Below are 8364 nucleotides of genomic sequence, written 5' to 3'. Positions count from 1 at the left end.
TCACAGCAACACGCCAAGCCGCCCTAGCAGCCTACAGCGCCGCCGTCAGAGCCTTGGCGGCACGCCGGCGTCTGCAGCGCGCCCCTGCCTCAGTAGGTGCTGACAAGCCACCAGCGCTCGCCAGCTGCCCCCTTAAGCATCTCCAGCTCATCCGCAGCCTCGTCCCCTAGCGCGCGTCGCCGCCACGTCGCCACAGCTACAGAAAGACGGTTCGCCGTCATCCTTATCGCCGGCCACCTCGAAACCGACCTCCACCGCCTATATAAGGGCCCCGGAGCTCAATCGAGTCCGGAAGCAACCTCAAATGATCCCCCTAGAGCTACCATGGCCAACAGTCGAGGAGGGGAAGGCCATCTTCCCCGAGTCCGGCCGGTTCGGTCGCCGCCAAGTCCCGGCCGATTCCTCGCAACCAGGGCCTCCCCCTCTCCACTCTCTCCACCAGGAGCTCTCCCTCACTCTCGTGAGTGCAACCCCACGCTCAATTTTGGTCGGAAACCACCATAGCCCCAAACTCACTTTGCTCCCGAAGCCTCCTTCGCCGCGAAGTTCACCGCCGACAGCTCACGATGTCCCCACCGACCCAACGACCACCGGGAGGACCCCCTCAGTCTTGCGGATCCATCCCCACCCTTGGGGGCCTGCAAGGCGCCGCCAAACGCCGGCGACGATCGCCAGAGTCCCCGCCTCTGTTCGGCCAGAGGAAGAAGAGGGAAGGCGACTGGTCAAACCTGACCAGTGGGCCAGGCAGGCCCACTGTCAGTGACGCAGCCCCGCCGCCACGTGTAGTAAGTGAAGGCGCAGTTTCAGAGTACGTCTTCGACGTGTGCGTTTATTCGAAACGTTTTTCTTTTCTGTTTTATTAAAAAAAACAGTTTTTAGCCAAACTTTGACCGGCTGTATTTTATTAAATACAACTCCAAATAAATTAATTCTTTTTCCTACCTCTCTCAAATATTGTCTAGTTTATTTTAAGATTTATTTTTGTGCTGTTTTGAATTTATGTGTTAATTCAAATTTATTTAAAATAGGACCTTGGAGAAAGAGAAGAAAGCTTTCAAATGTTTTGGAGTGCACCCTGCCTTACCGCACATTGAAGGCAAGCATTCTGAACACCGGCATAACATTTTTGTGTGTTCGTTGACACGTTTATAACACCACCTCATTTCGGAGAACTTGTTATTTCATGTGATATGATCAGTTGCATGAATGCATATTAATGATTTCCATGCTGTTGGAAATGAACACACTTGTGATAATCATCCTCATGTGCCTTGCATGCATACCGGAAGGAATCCGAGAAAACCTCTGCCTTGGGTAGGCATGAGTTTGTCGCCAGTCTCCGTCGGGACGGTTATGTCCGGTATGGCATAGTAGGGTATAATGAGCGGTGATTCTGTTGGTTGAAATATTTTTGTTATACATGTCATGCAGGGAAGATTATAAACCTCCTGAGTCGACCATAGATCGAGTCTTGTTCCAGTCACCCCCATACTTGTTTCGTACTACCACTCGTCTGTACAACAAGTAGAGTACGGTTCAGTAAGTTGTCAACCTCTTCCTAGCACACACCGTACAGAGAGGCCATGGTGGAAGATACCGGTTGTAGCTGGTAGGCAGGCCACCTGGTCCGGGGGCATGGGTGTTTCCGGTTGAGATCGAGAGGGGAGGCCACCCCTTAGAGCGCGCAATATAAATTTGATCCCATGCTACGCGAGGTTGTAGCCTCCCCACTTAGAGTTTGCTTGACAGGTGTCGTGGGTGATTCCAGACACGTGTGAGTTAAGCTGGTGTGTGCAAGTCAGGTGTGTTTTCAACAAAAAGGCCGTAGACGGAATTAGTCCCGATAGACTAAAGGAATCCGTTACTCGTGGGTAAAGAGTACACCCTCTGCAGAGATTAAACCTATTCGAATAGCTGTGTCCATGGATAAGGATTACAGTCTGGGATGGGTCAAGTGTCGGTCTTAGTGTCGGTCTTCGGAGGAGAAAATGTTAAACCAGAACATGGATTGTGACTTGTGATTTATGATGATTATGATTATTTCTATTTATGGACTAACCCCTTTATATTATTTGAAATATGGAGTATCCTTGGAATGGCTTTACCTCCTGGATATTCACTGTAATTATTTTATAAGCCCTTTATGTGGTGTCGCTCAGACGCCCGACTGTGGCATTTCTTTTATAAGCCCTTTATGTGGTGTCGCTCAGACGCCCGACTGTGGCATTTCTTTTAAAGCCCTTTATGAGGTGTCGCTTAGACGCCCAACTGTGGCATTTCTTTTAAAGCCCTTTATGTGGTGTCGCTAAGACGCCCGACTGTGGCATTTCTTTTAAAGCCCTTTTATGTGGTGTCGCTCAGACGCCCGACTGTGGCATTTCTTTTAAAGCCCTTTATGTGGTGCCGCTCAGATGCCCGACTGTGGCATTTCTTTTAAAGCCCTTTATGTGGTGTCGCTCGGACGCCCGACTGTGGCATTTCTCTTGTTTACCAACCTTTCAAGGCATCGCTTCAGACACCCGATCGGTACATTTTATTATTACTATGAGATTGCACATTCATAAATAACATGCTCGCATGCATCAGAGTTTTATTACTTTTTTTTGACTAACGTCATGAGCATAGAATATTTTCAGCACATCATTTTTATATATATTCCTGTGTTCATAATGTTTGCAAGTACATTCAAAGTACTCACTGGCTTGTCCCTGGCTATTGTCTTGGCCAGATTTCTTGTGCGGAGAGGAGTGACGTGATGACAGCCCGGAACCTAAGAAACGGTGATAGCAGCCTCGCGAAGATAGGAGTTAACCTGGTCAGCTGTTCCCGTGGGAAATGGAGTCCCATAGACACTGATGATTCACAACCCGCTTCCGCCATCAACCATTAGAAACCATTTGTTGTACTCACAGACCAGAATGGTCTTGTACTACATATGTTGTATTTTCCTTGGAATTTCTGTATCAAGTTGGTGCCTCATCAGCTAACAGTTATCCTGGGGCTGATGAGCATAAGGGCCATTTTCTGGGAATTAATACCCGGAGAATCGGTCGCCACAAACTTGGTATCAGAGCCAGGCTGACCATTGGCTAATCCTATCTTAGCCAGGTCGAAAAACTTAGGCAAACCAACCCGCCAGACCTTAACCAAACCCCAGCCAAGCTTCTCATGCAAGATAGCCACACAGTAACCCTGACACTTTTGGCAGTCGGTGCCAAACCTATCAACCTAGCCTATCGATCACACGCCAGTGACCGATGGCTAAAATGTCTTATTCGCAAGCGTGCGAAGGAAGACTCCGTCCACCTTTTTCTATAAAAGGGGCACGCTAGCCCCAACCCAGCACAGCCTCTACCCCAAACCGAGCCATAATGCCAGGCCCCGTCGTGCACAACGAGACCACAGCAACCAACCTTGGAGGTTTTGTGACCATACTCGCAAACCTCACCCGTCGTGCCTATGCATTAGAAGAACCCCCAGAATATGTTGTGTACCAAGGACCCATGGGCGGAGAAAGCCGTCAATTTTGGGCCACTGTGCACATCTACGGTAGGGGTCTATCTCCAGAACGCCCCTACAGGTTCACCGGAAGAACAACTTCCTTCGAGCCACAAGCCATCCAACTAGCTGCTTGAGAGGCTATAGTTCAACTTCGGTAGTTGTCGCCCAGAGTTAACTGTCGCTCGTTCTACTACTACCCCAGGCGTGAAGGGTATGGTAGACCACCCCAAGTTGCCAACGGGGATCACGAGATAGACCCCGCATTGTTGCACCTAGTGCGCTATGTAAGTGCACTAGAGGCACTGTTCGACCAGATCACCATTGATCTGATCGTAGCTCGAGGAGAGCTGGTTCGTCGAGCCCCAGCAAGAAGAGAAGACGAGCCCGACGCCGACAACCCAGTCGTGCTGTTCAGACACCCGATCGAAACCCTGAGATCAGCTCCAGCCGCCAACCGAGATGCTTTGATGACCCCATAAGTGCTTCGTCACCTTTTGGGAGGACACTCCAATGGGGTTGTGGCTAACAATCCCCGTGATGGTCATCATCGCTACCCTGACCCTGCAGTTCCTCCACCATCTCCGGCTTATCCTGACAGTGAGACACGTGGAGAAGCCTCGACATCCACCAGGCACGCCCGTTTAGGCATAAATGAGGTAGACTAAGCCGTATGAGTAGTACCGAGTCTCAGTGTATCCTCGCTTTGCAATCGTGTAACCTTGTGAATAAACGCAGCCTGTCGTTGTGCCTCTGTTTTAATAGTAGCCTTGCGTATTTTGTCAGCGCATAGTTGCATATTTTCCGGGCACAGCTACCAAAACCAACCCCGATGACAACCACAGTAACACGTCTCTTTATGAGATATGTGTATCTCTGACACTGACCCGACCTTTGGAGCTAAGCTGGCAAATTTATTACCTTTCACCACGGTAAAATGACCCAGCTCCATTGCAATATAAAGGCCACCTCGTGACCTTACCAAGCACCCCACACCTTGTGCACCATCCTCACAACCTTTTTCCTGCCATGATGAGCCCCAGTATTTATCTGAGAACCCCAGATGCAACCCCATGTAGCTTTGTCAAAATATTGTGGGACTTTACCTGCAGTACCATGGTTCCACCCATCCACCCCAGTACGAGCTGTTCAAATCAAGAATCACCCCTTCCACCTCAGAATATTGGGCAGCAGTACACATCCCTCCCGTAGACTCCAATCAAGATCCAATGGAAGTTTCCTTCGTGGGGGAATCTATGCCAACCCCACGCCTGGCCATAGAAGCTGCTGCGAAACAAGCGATTGCTCGCCTTTGATCCGCAGTACCCTATGCCCGTGAACGAGGATATTATTACTTTCCGAGCAGTGCAGCACCCGGAGGAGTAACATCTTTTCCCGATGGACGGATTGAGAGAGACCCAGTACTAGCCAACATTATCCAGTACATCATCACTCAGAAACATTTGAACCAGCAAGTAATGGTCTATCTCCAGAGTCTCGCTGATTTAAATCCTCAGATTGCCATCGGCAGACCACTGAGGCCCGACCCGGAGAGACGCATACATCGACTGGTTAATCCACTTCCTCCGATAGAAGAGGAGTGTGTCCCTTTACCAGAGACATTTTCTCGGGACCCCGTCCAGTTACCCTTCTCATTTTAGACGTCACTGCTGTGTTTGTTACTTCAGGATTTATTATTACGTTGTAACTTATGCATGGTACCTCGAAATTATGCGACGAGTCGAGTATTTAGTTTCTACTAGTATGAGTAGTTTTCTTCGTGATTAACTTGCGTAACCACGAAAAATCCGAGAATGAGATTTCTTTTCCCTGAGTTGCTACATCGTTTATCCCCTCACTGCATGGATTATTTTTATTCACGCAGCACCATGGCAGCAGACTCACAACCGCTCGAACACATATGGAGTATTTGTTTTTCACAACGGCTCTTAGCAAATCTCGATGTCACGACCGGTTTTCCGGGTAATAAATTTCTAGAAAAGACCGTCGTGCTCATCAGCCCCAGGATTACTGTTAGCTGATGAGGCTCCAACTTGATACAGAAATTCCAAGCAGAAAACAAAATATGTAGTACAAGGCCATTCTGGCCTGTGAGTACAACAAATGGTTTCTAGTGGTTGATGGCGGAAGCGGGTTGTGAAACATCAGTGTCTATGGGACTCCATTTCCCACGGGAACAGCTGACCAGGTTAACTCCTATCTTCGCGAGGCTGCTATCTCCATTACTTAGGTTCCGGGGCTGTCATCGCGTCGCTCCTCTTCGTGCAAGAAAATCTGGCCAAGACAATAGCCAGGGACAAGCCAGTGAGTACTTTGAATGTACTCGCAAACATTATGAACACAGGTATAATATAACAATGATGTGCTGAAAATATTTTATGCTCATGACGTCAGTCACAAAAGGTAAATAAATCTCTGATGCGTGCAAGCAAGTTATTTATAAAATTGCAATAACATAGTAGTATTAAAATTTATGAAATAAATAACAAGCAAAGCCACAGTCGGGCGTCTTAGCGACACCACATAAAGGGCTTTAAAAGAAATGCCACAGTCGGGCGTCTGAGCGACACCACATAAAGGGCTTTAAAAGAAATGCCACAGTCGGGCGTCCGAGCGACACCACATAAAGGGCTTTAAAAGAAATGCCACAGTCGGGCGTCTGAGCGACACCACACAAAGGGCTTTAAAAGAAATGCCACAGTCGGGCGTCTGAGCGACACCACATAAAGGGCTTTAAAAGAAATGCCACAGTCGGGCGTCTGAGCGACACCACATAAAGGGCTTTAAAAGAAATGCCACAGTCGGGCGTCTGAGCGACACAACATAAAGGGCTTTAAAAGAAATGCCACAGTCGGGCGTCTGAGCGACACCACACAAAGGGCTTTAAAATAAACAATCATAGTGAATATCCCGGAGGTAGAACCATCCCAGAGATACTCGATAATAACAATAATATCACGGGTTAGTCAACAATAATAATAATCATAATTATCACAAGTCACAGGTAGTAGTTCCAGTTCTGGTTAACAGTTTCACCTCCGAAGACCGACACTAAGACCGACACTTGACCCATCCCAGACTGTAATCCTTAACCATGGACATGGCTATTCGAATAGGTTTAATCTCTGCAGAGGGTGTACTCTTTACCCACAAGTAACGGATTTCTTTAGTCCATCGGGACTAATTCCGTCTACGGTCTTTTTGTTGAAAACACACCTAACTTGCACACACCAGCTTATCTCACACGTGTCTGGAATCACCCACGACACCTGTTAAGCAAACTCTAAGTGGGGAGGCTACAACCTCGCGTAGCATGGGATCAAATTTATATCGCGCACTCTAAGGGGTGGCCTCCCCTCTCGGCCCCAACCGGAAACACCCATGCCCCCGGACTAGGTGGCCTGCCTACCAGCTACAACCGGTATCTTCCACCATGGCCTCTCTGTACGGTGTGTGCTAGAAAGAGGTTGACAACTTACTGAACCGTACTCTACTTGCTGTAGAGACGAGTGGTAGTACGAAACAAGTATGGGGGTTACTGGCACAAGACTCGATCTACGGTCGACTCAGGAGGTTTAAGTATTCCCTGCATGATTAGCATGACGAATATATTTCAACCAACAGAGTCACCGCTCATATCACCTTGCCATGCCATACCAGACATAACCGTCCCGACGGAGACCAGCGACAAACTCATGCCTACCCAAGGCAGAGGTTTTCCCGGGTTCCTGCCGGTATGCATGCAAGGCACATGAGGGTGATTATCATCACAAGTGTGTCCATTTCCAACAGCATGGAAATCAATAACATGCACCCATGCATATGATCATATCACATGAAATAACAAGTTTCTCCAAAGTGAGGTGATGTTATGAACGTGTCATCGAACACACAAAAATATTATGCCGGGGTTCAGAATGCTTGCCTTCAATGTGTGGAAAGGCAGGGTGCACTCCAAAACTTGAAACATTCTCCTCTCTTCAAAAATCCTATTTTAGCAATATAAAAGAATTAACACACAAAATAAAAACAGCACCAAAAGTTGTTCTGAAATTTTTTCAAATAAATCTTAAAATAAACTAGGTGAAAATTGAGAGAGGTAGGAAAAAGAATCATTTCATTTGGAGTTGTATTTAAAAAGATATAACCAGTCAAAGTTTTGGTCAAATTCTGTTTTTAAAAATAAAACAAAAGAAAACGTTTCAGCCACGAATACGCTTTCTAAGTAGGGGTTACGTACTTGGGGTTTTACGCTATCACTTAACACGCGTGGCGGCGGAGTGGGTCACTGACAGTGGGTCCACGGGGCCCACTAGTCAGGTTTGACTAGTCTTTCTCCCTCTCCTTCCTCTGTCCCGAGCGGAGGCGGAGCTCCGGCGATCGTCGCCGGCGACTGGCGGCTCCTCGCGGGGCCCCAAGGGCGGGGATGGATCTGCCACTCCAGGGCGGTCATCCCGGTGGTCGACAGGTAGGTGGGGGCGGAGGGAGCTGCCGGCGGCGAGCTTCGCGGCGGAGGAGGCTTCGGTGGCGAAGTGGTTTTGTGGCGGCGATGGCTCCCGAACCAAATTGAGTAGGGGGATCTGTTCACGGGAGGAAGAGAGGACTTCTAGTGAAGAGAGTGGAGAGGGGGAAGCTTTGGTGGCGCCGGAGTGAACGAGACAGTGGCGGCGGCAGGAGTTGCCGGAGACGAAGAAGGCGGCATTTCCCTGACGATTGCGGGCTATGGGGGTTCCATGGGGTAGCCTGAGGTTGCGTGCGTGCTCAGAGGGGCTCGGGGTCCCTTTTTATAGCGTGGCAAGGTGGTTCCGCGGCGGCTGCGGATAAGGTCGCCGGCGACCGCCATTC

This window comes from Triticum aestivum, chromosome 3B (genome assembly GCF_018294505.1).
Source record: "Triticum aestivum cultivar Chinese Spring chromosome 3B, IWGSC CS RefSeq v2.1, whole genome shotgun sequence".
Classification (NCBI taxonomy): domain Eukaryota; kingdom Viridiplantae; phylum Streptophyta; class Magnoliopsida; order Poales; family Poaceae; genus Triticum; species Triticum aestivum.
Note: the sequence above shows the minus strand (reverse complement) of the source record.